Source organism: Rhipicephalus sanguineus, unplaced genomic scaffold, assembly GCF_013339695.2.
Source record: "Rhipicephalus sanguineus isolate Rsan-2018 unplaced genomic scaffold, BIME_Rsan_1.4 Seq841, whole genome shotgun sequence".
In the NCBI taxonomy this organism is placed as follows: Eukaryota; Metazoa; Arthropoda; class Arachnida; order Ixodida; family Ixodidae; genus Rhipicephalus; species Rhipicephalus sanguineus.
The window spans coordinates 64,693-80,001 of record NW_023616112.1 but is presented as its reverse complement, the minus strand read 5'-3'; the positions used below and the strand labels follow the sequence as shown (position 1 = coordinate 80,001).

General features: G+C 49.5%; 1 long non-coding RNA gene across 1 annotated transcript; it reads left to right on the top strand.

The window, feature by feature from the left end:
- Positions 1–4,779: 4,779 nt before the first annotated feature.
- Positions 4,780–5,703, top strand: LOC125756805 (uncharacterized). The gene is made up of 3 exons (XR_007414757.1): positions 4,780–4,979; positions 5,030–5,106; positions 5,630–5,703. It is a non-coding gene; the product is annotated as an uncharacterized LOC125756805 (long non-coding RNA).
- Positions 5,704–15,309: the final 9,606 nt, after the last annotated feature.

Genomic DNA, 15,309 nt, shown 5'->3' with positions numbered 1-15,309 from the left:
GGATTTCCTGACCAAAAAGGATATAATTGTATCAGACTGCCGTCAGTTTCGCTACACCAAAATGAAATATTGTACAGCACGCGACAGAACACCGTTTACTATGATATCTCGAATCCCTATTTTCTTCGACGTCATTCTTAGCTTTTGCAGATGAAAACCACGATGCGTTTTCGAAGCACGACGTATATCGTTCAATGCTGGCCGCCTAAGGTTCTTTAGCGAGCACCTAAACCAAAATACACGGGTGTTTTTGCATTTGGCCCCCATCGAAATGCAGCCGCCTATGCCGAGAGTCGAACCCGAGTCTACGAGCTTAGAAAAGTCTCTACTTTTTTTTTACTGATTGTTCCCTAGTAACCATTCACGTGAAAACACAATAAAACGTGTTTGTTGGTCAGCCGCCTTGTATGTGTCCTCCTGCCTTCGTCTCGGTCTTGGTTACTAGCGCTGCTCTTCTCTTTGAGTACGCTAGTAGACTTAAATTTACGCTCGCGAAATTTTTCCGTATGCAGCCACTTTCGACGTGCCTCATAAGCGGATTGTGGACACGTAAAAGAGCTTATAATTTAATTAACTCGGAACGTGTGGCAACGCTCGTCGCCGGAGCACGATCGCGAATCCGAAGCTTGCATTGCAGCAATACATTCCACAAAATCTTCTTTTTCTCATATACCAGAAGCAGGCTTTTTGCACGCAAGTACCGAAAATAAATTTGGTAACGTCCATATTGCATTTTTAAAATCACGCGTTAATGTAGCGCTTTCGCGGATTTTTTGCGTATTACATCGATAAAACGAAGGCGACAGCGCTAACTACGCAGTTGCTGTCAAAGAACACGGGAGCTGCTTCTAGAACATTCCATGTTCGGCTGGACCACGATGACGCGACTTTTTTTTCTTGAGGTTTTCTTTTCTACATTGCCCGTCGCGTTGATCGCTGTGATAAGAACGGCGTCGTGGCGCATTGCGACAGTGACGTAAACACAAGATTGACCAATGCGCAGGCACGTCGACCGTCGACCGTCGTCGGCCAAGCATCATGTGATCTTGATTTCCGTCGTCGGGGGGCGTCTTTCCGTGGTTTTGGACCCCCCATCTTGCTTTCTTCCTTCGACCGCGGTGGTTGCTTTGTCTGTCTGCTGAGCTCTGCGTCGCATTGCTGTCGTACTCACGCACTGACAGGCTGCGCTCGAAGACGTCGCGCTCGTGTTACCGTGCGTCTTCTACACGGACTCAAAAAGTACTGCCTTCAACCTCCGAACATTGAAAATGTGAGCAACGTTTCGAAAAACTTCGTGCCTGACAAGCCTTCTGACACCGCCGCAGACAGTGTGTTTTGGTTGCTACCAGAGACTGCTCGCTGCTCAACATGTGCAAGAGTGACTGTTAACTTGCCACGGACATTTATTTCGACTCTCAAGTTCCTCCCGCACGACAATTCTCGCCCTTCAAGCGAGCTTCTGGAATACATGTGACGCTCGGCGAATACTCCAAACCTCGGCAAATACACGACGTTACCATAGTAGGCCTAAGGCTAATGGCTCCCTCCGGGGAAGCCTGAGAAGTGAACTTACAAGTCGCAAGTCATGCCTGCCGTGGACTCATTTTTCGTTGTGCGCGTTCACCAACCGTCGGCGTCGCCTGGACAAAGAACTTTGATTCATGGTGGACATTTCTCCGAGGACCACTGGAACCACCCCTCTTCACGGAGTGCTTGGTCATCGGTCAGCAAGTAAGATAGGGAGTCCCCGAGCTCGCGAGGGTGGTACGCAGCTTAGCGTGTCAGTTGAGTTTCTCGAATTGGTACGCGCCAAGCGTCTTGGTTACGCTCGCAAAAAGTTACTTGAGGTTAGTTATGTCATAAAATTAAGCCCGAATCTTTTCTGGGCGAGCTGCGGCCACGTATCGGGTTTTCGCCGTGACGGAATTTGAGCGGACGGAGCGCGTCGCTCATTAGCGTAGCCAGGGGGTGACACACCGGGGACCCACGCCCCCCCCCCCCCTCATATTTTTTTTTCTTTTGCCATGGCCCAAAGCAGAAAAGGTCACTCGACCACATCTGCCTGTTCGGCCCGCACTTCAGATCAAGAAGGTGCCCCCCTCCCCCCCCCCCCCCCCCCCCCCCCCCCCCCCCCCCCGAAAAAATAATTTCTCCCTACGCCCCTGGCATCGCTGGTGTGGCGATGCATATTGGCCTCGAGGAGTTACGGAGTCGCCCTCTATCGGACGCGCCTCGATTGCGTGCTAGGCAGGATACCGCCGGCGCGCTCCCCATAGGTTTTTGCTGTCGGCGCTCTACAAAAACGCCTCGCGGAAGCCCTCCAGGGCATTTCTGTAAGTACTTTCGAAATGAGCTGTGTTCTGTACTGTCAAAATAATCATTTTCGACGAACTCAATGCACAAGATAGTCTACAGTCGCTGTCTCTTTGCAGAAAACCGAGCACCCGCTTCACGCTATCACCGCGTTGGAGACCCCTGAACCGGCTTCTTGCGTGAAAGGTAGTCACTCGCTGAGTGCAGACTATGTGAAATATCTCGTTAGAGTAGACTGCCTGTATAACCAAACGGAGCATAACAGAAAGAAGCCTCAAGCCAGCGATCGCACGGGTTCGCGACGACTGATGGTGCCTCTGCATGTATGAGCGTCTGGCATGTATGTTCGTACTGATGGTTTCGCTTTTGCTGCGATCGCGTTTTGGCACCGCGCTGTGAACTTTACGCCGCAAAATATGAGAATTTGTGAGTAAACAAACAACTACTGTTGCGCGGACGCTATCAGAGCAGTTCAAAAACAATTTCCTTACAACTGCGGCTTCGGTGCGCATGGCAACTTTGTGATCTGCCGTCCCGACGATTCAGTGTTTTTTTTTTTTTCTTTTTCGGTCTAAATTCGGGTACGTTTCAATGTCATTTGACAAGTTGTCTCGCACTGCGTATTGATCGGTCTTCTCAGCGGGCAAATGCCGCTGCTTCTGTTTCTTTATTCAGCGCATTCGTTTCGTTTGGTGCTCACAGAAAACGTGAGCAAATGCGACGCCTCTTTTCAATGCTCCTTAATTATCGTTCCGTTTGCATTCCAGTGAACTTGCCGCTCTCTGTCATCAAAAAATTCATAGACCAAAGCTTCACCACTTCGAGATTGCTGTTGGAAGAAGAACCAGTCTATACGAGACCGAGCATGTAGCAGCATGCGACGCCTAGAAAAGAAAGAAAATACAGTAACGTTTGCCGGATTTGTTCTGCAAACGTCGGCTGTGAACTAGGACCCACATGAACTTGAAAGAGCGGTGAATAAAATAGAACTTATTGCAGCAACCAGCAGCCGCAAAGCAGGATAGTAATTATTTGGCGTGTACCCCAGCAATTTTGGCAGCAGTGTCGTGTCTAACGCCAACAGGGTGGCATCTTTTCCACGTAAATAAATAAGGCTCCAAGAAAATACATGGGGTTGGCCGGTGGGCCGATCATCGGTGGGCCGCTCACGGAGGCAATGCAAAATTTATGTAGCTTATGAAGCAATGCATGCCTCATCAAATGGGAAGGTTGCCCGTCGGCGTCCCGCGTCGGCGGCGCCAACACGAGCGATGCAAAAAATAATCGTCACGTGATGGTGTCACCGTATGACGTCACAGATCGCCAAAATATGTAGCGTCATTATGACGTCACATAATGTTACGTCACATGATGACGTATTCACACGTCATGGTCGCTTTGCATTGCCTCCGGGATCGGTCACGGAGGCCGTGCAAAACCGCGTTAGGTGCAGAACGCTTTTGGAGGGGGGCGCGGGAGAATCAGTACATCGACTGACAAGAAGATGGCTTTCGCCTTCTAGTCATCTTTAACGAATGCATAAGGGACCCTGTGGGGTTTTTTAATTCAGCGTATCTAAACAATGACTTCCGCATCTGCAGCCGATTTTGTGGACGCTGAGCACGGGGCCGACGATCAAGAGGTCGCATTGGAGGGTTCTGAGATGGCATCGCACGTGGTAAAAGGTAGCGCTTTTACCATCCTGTGGCAGATAAGCATCATTTGCCGGCGGGAAGCGCGCGCGAGCCATCGTCTCAGTGCGCGCTGTCTGCTACTCACCGAACATCGCAGGCCCGACGCAGTAACAAAAGTCTTCGCCGCGGAAGTGCTTGTTGCACACAAGACTCGTAACGGATGACTACTTGCCGGTTCTTAGCTTTACAACCCATGCTTCACGCTGTTTCTTGTCCCGCGTGCAGGCAGACACTGGGCTCCTTTGCGTAAGCGCGGCACTGCGGCACCGAGCGGTAGAGCCCCATGTTCGTCGCCTTCGGAGGCAGCCACTCTATTACAATGGCTTCAATTGAGCAGAAAATGAGAGAAAACTTCCGAATTTGAACACACCGCAGCGCATGTGGGACTTGAAACTCGTTTTCAAAGCACGCGGCAGTGCGCCACAAGCAGCCGACGCGGCCGCTCAGACCACGTGATCCTGCCAAGCACGTCACGCCGACGGTGGCGCCGGCGTTTCCATTGGTGGGCCTCGAGGCCAATAGCTTCAGGCATAGCTCACAGTTAGGCAGGGTAGCTGACACTAGGCAGGGTAGCTTGATAGCCGTCCTCTCTCGATTTCGTCAGGGACATTTGCCTGTTCCGAATGACGTTGCGACCTCGAACACTATTTCGTGATTAGGTCCTCCGCGCGCGATAAGAGTTGAGGTGAGGTGTGGTTTTCTGTTAAGCGAAATGTGGCTTCGAGGAAGCAAACGACATGCGGCATTGCCTGTTAGCTCGATAGCTTTAGTGCTGCTGAACTTCTTCGGGCTGCAGGTCAGCGCTTCCTGCTGCAGCCAATGTGAGTGGCCGTCAACCTTGTTGCACTTCATGTGCGGGCAGTCTGTTTGTCCACTACTGTGGTGCGCACCTCGCACACTTGGTTGAACGCGCCGCTCGCTTTGGTCGAGTTCTTGGAACACGGCCCGCGCACGCGTGCGAACCTCGTCACGGTGCTATTCCTACGTTCGTATTTCTAAAGAGAGTTTGTTGAACGTTTCAGATGCCTTGTACCTGTGGGCTGCCATACATCGACGTGTGACCACGGCAGTCATCTGAGCACCGGCACGTGATTCTATCGTTGCGGCGAGTATCATCCCAACATTGCAAATGAGATGACAGGGGTATTCCAGACTGGCGAGGTTGCAGTTTTGGTATCTAATGAGAGCCCCCCCCCCCTTTTGGTGGCCGGCTGTTGCAGCCATATCGGGTCTTCTCCTTGACGAAATCGAGGAGGACGGGGGGGTACGTGTGGGGGCGCGCCACATACAGCTTCAGCCTTAGCGAACACGATAGGCAGGATACGACAGGTGTCCTTTTCCGATTTCGCCGGGGATATTGAACCCGTTCCGAATGTCTTTTATGAAGCGACCACTATTTCGTGTCGAGTAGCCCGCGCGCGATAGTGCGCTCGAGCGAAATGTGGTTTCACAGAAGCAAACGGCATTCGGAACTGCCTCGCCAGCTTTTGATTAACCATACTGTAGAACGTGCTGTTCACCTTACAGCGCGGTTTCATTCCAGTTATTGCTGCTTTTCCTGGTCGCTGTGTTTCTCATGGTCCCGCTTATTCACGGTGCTATGCTTACCATGCAGCTTTGAGGTTCAGCCTTTTCTTCAAGTCCCGCCGACCTTCCAGGAGGAGTCCATGGAGCACCGCACTTTATTTTGGACATGGTGGGTAAGCGCGTATTTTCCATTTCCATTTTTTTTTAAGAAGCAGCTTTTGCACCTATTCATATATATATCAGGGCCGGCGGATGTCCCGTTCCTGAACGAGCTGTGCATTGAAGGTTGTCCAGCCCGAGTCCACGGTGGAGATGGCGTTGAACACCAGCCGTCCTGTCGCCGTGTCGGCAGCACTTCCACATTCAACCGCCGATACTCCTGTCAGTAGTAGGGATTTCAATAAGCGCCATATGGTAAATATCACGCACGAAAAATTTACTGCAGCTATGTTGACATGTGCTTAACGATTCCGTCGCGTCTTTTCAGCTTTTCCGCGTCGGTCTTCAACTGCTACCCGTGACAAGGAGATGGAGCTGGCTCCTGCAGATTGGTTCCAATGTATACATTCTTGAGGTCTCCTGGGCAACACACGCCACATGACCGAACTTGCTGCCACCTTCGCACTGCTTCGCTGATGGCGTCATCGAGGGAGACTGCACATGGCTGCTACTCGTGAAATTCTGTTGGTCGGTGTCACATTCGCACACATCTTGCTTCAGCTGTGTTTACACGTGCTTAACAATTCCGCCGCCTTTCATTGCAGCCTCACCGCGCCTGTCTTCCTTTGATACCCGTGACAAGGAGATGGAGCTGGCTTCTGCAGATTGGTTCCAATGTATACGTCCTTGAGGTCTCCTGGGCAACACACGCTACATGATCGAACTTACTGCCACCTTCGCACTGCTTCGCTGATGACGTCATCGAGGAAGACTGCACATTGCTGCTACTCATGGAATTCTGTTGGTAGGTGTCACATTCGCACAACTCTTGCTTCAGCTGTGTTTACATGTGCTTAACAATTCCGCCGCCTTTCATTGCAGCCTCACCGCGCCTGTCTTCCTTTGATACCCGTGACAAGGAGATGGAGCTGGCTTCTGCAGATTGTTTCCAATGTATACGTCCTTGAGGTCTCCTGGGCAACACACGCTACATGATCGAACTTACTGCCACCTTCGCACTGCTTCGCTGATGACGTCATCGAGGAAGACTGCACATGGCTGCTACTCGTGAAATTCTGTTGGTCGGTGTCACATTCGCACACATCTTGCTTCAGCTGTGTTTACACGTGCTTAACAATTCCGCCGCCTTTCATTGCAGCCTCACCACGCCTGTCTTCCTTTGATACCCGCGACAAGGAGATGGAGCTGGCTTCTGCAGATTGGTTCCAATGTATACGTCCTTGAGGTCTCCTGGGCAACACACGCTACATGATCGAACTTACTGCCACCTTCGCACTGCTTCGCTGATGACGTCATCGAGGAAGACTGCACATTGCTGCTACTCATGGAATTCTGTTGGTAGGTGTCACATTCGCACAACTCTTGCTTCAGCTGTGTTTACATGTGCTTAACAATTCCGCCGCCTTTCATTGCAGCCTCACCGCGCCTGTCTTCCTTTGATACCCGTGACAAGGAGATGGAGCTGGCTTCTGCAGATTGGTTCCAATGTATACGTCCTTGAGGTCTCCTGGGCAACACACGCTACATGATCGAACTTACTGCCACCTTCGCACTGCTTCGCTGATGACGTCATCGAGGAAGACTGCACATTGCTGCTACTCATGGAATTCTGTTGGTAGGTGTCACATTCGCACAACTCTTGCTTCAGCTGTGTTTACATGTGCTTAACAATTCCGCCGCCTTTCATTGCAGCCTCACCGCGCCTGTCTTCCTTTGATACCCGTGACAAGGAGATGGAGCTGGCTTCTGCAGATTGTTTCCAATGTATACGTCCTTGAGGTCTCCTGGGCAACACACGCTACATGATCGAACTTACTGCCACCTTCGCACTGCTTCGCTGATGACGTCATCGAGGAAGACTGCACATGGCTGCTACTCGTGAAATTCTGTTGGTAGGTGTCACATTCGCACAACTCTTGCTTCAGCTGTGTTTACATGTGCTTAACAATTCCGCCGCCTTTCATTGCAGCCTCACCGCGCCTGTCTTCCTTTGATACCCGTGACAAGGAGATGGAGCTGGCTTCTGCAGATTGGTTCCAATGTATACGTCCTTGAGGTCTCCTGGGCAACACACGCTACATGATCGAACTTACTGCCACCTTCGCACTGCTTCGCTGATGACGTCATCGAGGAAGACTGCACATGGCTGCTACTCGTGAAATTCTGTTGGTCGGTGTCACATTCGCACACATCTTGCTTCAGCTGTGTTTACACGTGCTTAACAATTCCGCCGCCTTTCATTGCAGCCTCACCGCGCCTGTCTTCCTTTGATACCCGTGACAAGGAGATGGAGCTGGCTTCTGCAGATTGGTTCCAATGTATACGTCCTTGAGGTCTCCTGGGCAACACACGCTACATGATCGAACTTACTGCCACCTTCGCACTGCTTCGCTGATGACGTCATCGAGGAAGACTGCACATTGCTGCTACTCATGGAATTCTGTTGGTAGGTGTCACATTCGCACAACTCTTGCTTCAGCTGTGTTTACATGTGCTTAACAATTCCGCCGCCTTTCATTGCAGCCTCACCGCGCCTGTCTTCCTTTGATACCCGTGACAAGGAGATGGAGCTGGCTTCTGCAGATTGTTTCCAATGTATACGTCCTTGAGGTCTCCTGGGCAACACACGCTACATGATCGAACTTACTGCCACCTTCGCACTGCTTCGCTGATGACGTCATCGAGGAAGACTGCACATGGCTGCTACTCGTGAAATTCTGTTGGTCGGTGTCACATTCGCACACATCTTGCTTCAGCTGTGTTTACACGTGCTTAACAATTCCGCCGCCTTTCATTGCAGCCTCACCACGCCTGTCTTCCTTTGATACCCGCGACAAGGAGATGGAGCTGGCTTCTGCAGATTGGTTCCAATGTATACGTCCTTGAGGTCTCCTGGGCAACACACGCTACATGATCGAACTTACTGCCACCTTCGCACTGCTTCGCTGATGACGTCATCGAGGAAGACTGCACATTGCTGCTACTCATGGAATTCTGTTGGTAGGTGTCACATTCGCACAACTCTTGCTTCAGCTGTGTTTACATGTTCTTAACGATTCCGCCGCCTTTCATTGCAGCCTCACCGCGCCTGTCTTCCTTTGATACCCGTGACAAGGAGATGGAGCTGGCTTCTGCAGATTGGTTCCAATGTATACGTCCTTGAGGTCTCCTGGTCAACACACGTCACATGACCGAACTTACTGCCACCTTCTCACTGCTTCGCTGATGGCGTCATGGAGAGAGACTGCACATTGCTGCTACTCGAGGAATTCTGTTGGTAGGTGTCACGTTCACAGAACTCTTACTGTGCCTGTGTTTACATGCGCTTAACAATTCCGTCACTTCTCGGTACAGCTTCCCAGAGTTCATCGCTACCCGTGACAAAGACATGAAGCTGGCTCCAGCAGACTGGTTACAATGCCTACGTTCCTGAGGTCCTCGGGGCACCACTCGTCGTATGGCCGAACTTATGGCCACATTTGCATTGCTTTGCTGACGGCGACATCCAGGGAGACGGGACATGGTCACAACCTTCGCAGACGGTAGTAAAAGACTTCATTATTTGTATCGTCCTCCACCCCTGACACGCGAGGCTCGCAACTTTGCCCTCCTCCTCGCCTTGGAGTCCGCACCCAGCAGCCGATGTCGATGAAATTCAAGCGCGAAGACTATCAGCTCCGTTTGTACATATTTATTGTACGCACCTAGATTCCTTGACCTGTGCTCTAATTGGCAAATATGGAACGTTGGTCGGAGTGTTGCGAGGCTGCCAGGCCAAAATTCTTATATTCCATTTATTTTTCAATATTAGGCATTCGTGCGGAGGATTGTACCCTTACTCTCAACTAGGTCGTTCCGTCATGAACACGGTCCAAGCGTTAAACGTGCTTGTACACAGAAATGTGTTCAAATTTTTTTTTCGCGAACTGTTTCCGCATAATTCTACATAAGTCTTGCTACCCTTACAAAAAGACTGACAGTTTATAAACTATCTAAACCCAGTCTTAGAAAGTCTATAGACTAAGTCCATTTTTGTAAGGGTATTTAGCCATTCCGGCTAACTTTGTTTCGTATATCGTTTATTACTTGCCTTTTTGTTAGCGGAATCGAATCAGTGCTGCACTATCTGATTGCATGTATTAATTGTGTGTACAGCCGTGAGCAATGACCTGCAACACGCAAATTACTTTTTAAAGCTTCATTAAACCACCTTTTGTGTAAGTTCATGCATGTTTTGTATGTGTGTGTGTATGCGTATAGATGCAAAATTTAAAAATTTTGGGTAGGGGTCACAAAAGCACTAAAATAATTATTTGCAGGAAAAGCGCGAATAAGCCCCTTCCCCCCCCCGAAAAAATAATGAGGAAGCTCTACACTAGTGTTGCTAAGACTGACGAAACTGCGGAGTTAGTGGCCTACCCCTTCTCTTTTCCCTCCTCTTCAGCCTCACTTCCTTTTCCGATCCCTTGCTATACTATACTCTACATGAATGTGTTATGCTTCGACCTCTCCCCTTCTCATTTCCTTCCTCTTCACCTTCTCATTACTCATTTTCCCACCCTCTTGCTACACTACTGTGCTCATCTCTTCGCTTTGCGTGCCTTGGCATAACCAGACTGAGTTCCCAGTCTTCTGTTAACGTGGCTGCTCCTCGCTCAATTAAATTCGGGAGGACAACGGAGTTTTTCCAAGGTTAAACAGCTCCGCTGTGAAAAATAACGCGACCAGATACGGTAAAATCCTAAACGACTCGGTGGAAAAAGCCTAAATCCGCTTATTATAAGCGGAACTGGCAAACAGGAAATGTCGGCGGAGCCAACGTTTCTACAAGGAGACCGTTTATTTGATGCTTTGACGAAGACAAATCCATTTGCAGAAACGCTGGCTACAGCGGCATTCTCTGCTAAGATTTTTTTTATCTGTGCGCAGGAATGCTAGTGCGGCTGTGTTTTCGGATTCCTCGAATTACACTAACACGCATCTCGCCTGTCGTTTCAGGCTCCCAGCGTGTACTAGCGTGTGGCGCACTACAGAAGATTGGTCCAGGCCACTCACTGGCATCAGCAACATCCGTGGCATTTACTCAAGAGCGACTGTGTCCCGCCTGACCGTTCTACCGGGGACTCTGGACCAGACAAGTCTTCCTACGTTTCTAAGACTTCGTTGGTGTCCCGCACTGTCTTGGCTGCGTGTGGGTGTTCTCCGCAGACTGCAGTCGCCGTCGCTCGACCACCTACCAGATCCTCTGTTGCACTAATGTCAACAGTTCAGTGTAGCAACCCGCTCTATGTTGAGAGCTGCGCTTCGCTAAGCCAACGGCTGGGGCATCTAGCAGTTACAAGAATACGAACCCAAAGAACTGATTTCTCACATATGAGATGATCTGTAAATGTTTGGCGGTGAGGGTAAGGACATTTACATTGTGCGCTTTTGCAGCAACGCATAGATGGTGCCTCTTCATGTGCACTTTCATTTGCTCACTTCGCCTAGCCAGCAGTTAATCTGATCGTCTTGGTGGGTCGTGAATAGAACGAACTTGTTTCAACAGGGTTCGGTGCACATTGTGGTTTTCACACTTGTCATTGTCGCTGGTAACGACCATAACCCGTTGATAGACTTTTGCTTCCGGCCATACTGATTGTGTATACGGCGCCGAAGTGATCGTTCCCTGTCGTTCACGGACATTCACTTTGCAAACAGTTCAAGCATTTGGCCAGCCTCCCTGTCTTCCCATCTACTTCTTCCTCCCCCTTTATCTGTTTGGCTTTATATGGTTGATAACGTCCTCTATATGGTTGATAACGGGGCGTTTTCATTAATTGAATTGACTTGTTCAAAATTCTTCATGATTTATATCTGTAGAAGCCCGCTTGGCTTTGTCTTGATGTTAGAACTCGGACCTTTGATTTATTGAACTTACTTGCACCAAATTCGTCGTGTCGAATCGGTAGAAGCCTGCTTGGCTTTGTCCCGAGGTTAGAACTCCGGCCTTTGATTCATTGAGCTTATTTGCACAGTATTCGTCGCGTCGCATCGGTAGAATCCCGTTTCGCTTTGTCCCGAGGTTAGAACTCGGCCCTTTAATTCATTGAACTTATTGCACAAAACTCGTCATGTTGCATCTGTAGAAGCCCACTTGGCTTTGTCCCAATCTAGTACTCGGAACTTTGATTCATTGAACTTATTTGCACAGAACTCGTCATGTTACATCTGTAGAAGCCCGCTTGGCTTTGTCCCGAGGTTAGAACTCGGGCCTTTCGTTGAACTTATTTGCACAGAACAGGTCGTGTTGCATCGGTAGAAGCCCGCTTGGCTTCGTCCCTAAATTAGAACTCGGGCCTTTGATTCATTGAACTTATTTGCACAGAACTCGTCGTGTCGGATCGGTAGCAGCCCGTTTGGCTTCCTCCCGAGGTTAGAACTCTGGCATTTCATTCATTGAACTAATTTGCACAGAATTCGTCGTGTTGCATCGGTAGAAGCCCGTTTGGTTTTGCCCCGAGGTTAGAACTCTGACCTTTGATTAACTGAACTTGCACCGAATTCGTCGTGTCGAATCGGTAAAAGCCCGCTTGGCTTTGTCCAGAGGTTATAACTCTGGCCTTTGATTCATTGAACTTATTTGCACAGGATTCGTCGTGTCGCATCGGCAGAAGCCCGTTTCGCTTTGTCCCGAGGTCAGAACTCGAGCCTTTAATTCATTGAACTTATTTGCACAGAATTCCTAGTGTCTAATCGGTAGAAGCCCGCTTGGCTTTGTCCCGAGGTTAGAACTCGGGACCTTCATTTATCGCACATATTTGCACCGAACTCGTCGTGTCGAATCGGTAGAAGCCCGCTTGGCTTTGTCCCGAGGTTAGAACTCGGGACCTTCATTTATCGCACATATTTCCACCGAACTCGTCGTGTCGAATCGGTAGAAACCAGCTTGGCTTTGTCCCGAGGTTAGAACACCGGCCTTTGATTCATTCAACTTATTTGCACAGAATTCGTCGCGTCTCATCGGTAGAAGCCCGTTTCGCTTTGCCCCGAGGTTAGAACTCGGGCCTTTGATTCATTGAACTTATTTGCAGAGAATTCCTCGTGTCGAATCGGTAGAAGCCCGCTTGGCTTTCTCCCGAGGTTAGAACTCGGGCCTTTGATTCATTGAACTTATTTGCACAGAACTCGTCATTTTGCATCGGTAGAAGCCCGCTTGGCTTTGTCCCAAGGTTAGAACTCAGGCCTTTCATTCAACTTATTTGCGCTGAACACGTCGTGTTGCATCGGTAGAAGCCCGTTTGGCTTCGTCCCGAGATTAGAACTCGGGCCTTTGATTCATTGAACTTACTTGCGCAGAACTCATGTTGCATCGGTAGAAGCCCGTTTGGCTTTGCCTTGAGGTTAGAACTCGGGCTTTTGAATCGTCGGACTTATTTGCACAGAACTCGTCATGTTGCATCGGTAGAAGCCCGTTTGGCTTTGACCTCAGGTTAGAACTCGGGCCTTTGATTCATTGAACTTATTTGCACAGAACTCGTCATGTTGCATCGGTAAAAGCCCGTTTGGCTTCGTCCCGAGTTTAAAACTCGGGCCTTTGATTCATTGAACTTATTTGCACAAAATTCGTCGCATCGGTAGAAGCCCGTTTGGCTTTGTCCCGAGGTTAGAACTCGGGGCTTTGGTTCATTTAACTTATTTGCACAGAACTCGTCGTGTTGCATCGTAGAAGCCCGTTTGGCTTTGCCCCGAGGTTAGAACTCGGGCCTTTGAATCATCGGACTTATTCGCACAGAACTCAAGTTGCATCGGTAGAAGCCCCCTTGGCTTTGTCCCGAGGTTAGAACTCGAGCCTTTGATTCATTGAACCTATTTGCACAGAACTCGTCATGTTGCATCGGTAGAAGCCAGTTTGGCTTTGCGCCGAAGTTAGAACTCAGGCCTTTGATTCCTTGAACTTATTTGCACAGAATTCCTCGTGTCGAATCGGCAGAAGCCCGCTTGGCCTTCTCCCGAGGTTAGAACTCGGGCCTTTGATTCATTGAACTTATTTGCACAGAACTCGTCGTGTTGCATCGGTAGAAGCCAGTTTCGCTTCGTCCCGAGGTTAGCACTCGAGCGTTTGATTCATTGAACTTATTTGCACAAAATTCGTCGCATCGGTAGAAGCCCGTTTGGCTTTGTCCCGAGGTTAGAACTCGGGGCTTTGGTTCATTTAACTTATTTGCACAGAACTCGTCGTGTTGCATCGGTAGAAGCCCGTTTGGCTTTGCCCCGAGGTTAGAACTCGGGCCTTTGAATCATCGGACTTATTCGCACAGAACTCAAGTTGCATCGGTAGAAGCCCCCTTGGCTTTGTCCCGAGGTTAGAACTCGAGCCTTTGATTCATCCAACTTATTTGCTGAGAACTCATCGTGTCGAATCGGCAGAAGCCCGCTTGGCCTTCTCCCGAGGTTAGAACTCGGGCCTTTGATTCATTGAACTTATTTGCACAGAACTCGTCATGTTGCATCGGTAGAAGCCCGTTTGGCTTTGCCCCGAGGTTAGAACTCGGGCCTTTGAATCATCGGACTTATTCGCACAGAACTCAAGTTGCATCGGTAGAAGCCCCCTTGGCTTTGTCCCGAGGTTAGAACTCGAGCCTTTGATTCATCCAACTTATTTGCTGAGAACTCATCGTGTCGAATCGGCAGAAGCCCGCTTGGCCTTCTCCCGAGGTTAGAACTCGGGCCTTTGATTCATTGAACTTATTTGCACAGAACTCGTCGTGTTGCATCGGTAGAAGCCCGCTTGGATTTGTCCCGAGGTTATAACTCCGACCTTTGATCCATTTAACTTATTTGCACAGAATTCGTGGTGTCTAATCGGTAGAAGCCCGCTTGGCTTTGTCCTAAGGTTATAACTCCGACCTTTGATTCATTGAACTTATTTGCAGAGTATTCGTCGTGTCTAATCGGTAGAAACCCGCTTGGCTTTGTCCCGAGGTTAGAACACCGGCCTTTGATTCATTGAACTTATTTGCAGAGTATTCGTCGTGTCTAATCGGTAGAAACCCGCTTGGCTTTGTCCCGAGGTTAGAACACCGGCCTTTGATTCATTGAACTTATTTGCACAGAATTCGTCGCGTCTCATCGGTAGAAGCCCGTTTGCTTTGCCCCGAGGTTATAACTCAGGCCTTTGATTCATTGAACTTATTTGCAGAGAATTCCTCGTGTCGAATCGGTAGAAGCCCGCTTGGCTTTGTCCCGAGGTTAGAACTCCGGCCTTTGATTCATTGAACTTATTAGCACAGAACTCATGTTGCATCTGTAGAAGCCCGCTTGGCTTTATCCCAAGGTTAGAACTCAGGCTTTCATTCAACTTATTTGCGCTGAACTCGTCGTGTTGCATCGGTAGAAGCCCGTTTGCCTTCGTCCCGAGATTAGAACTCGGGCCTTTGATTCATTGAACTTATTTGCGCAGAACTCGTCATGTTGCATCGGTAGAAGCCCGTTTGGCTTTGCCTTGAGGTTAGAACTCGGGCTTTTGAATCATTGGACTTATTTGCACAGAACTCGTCATGTTGCATCGGTAGAAGCCCGTTTGGCTTTGACCTCAGGTTAGAACTCGGGCCTT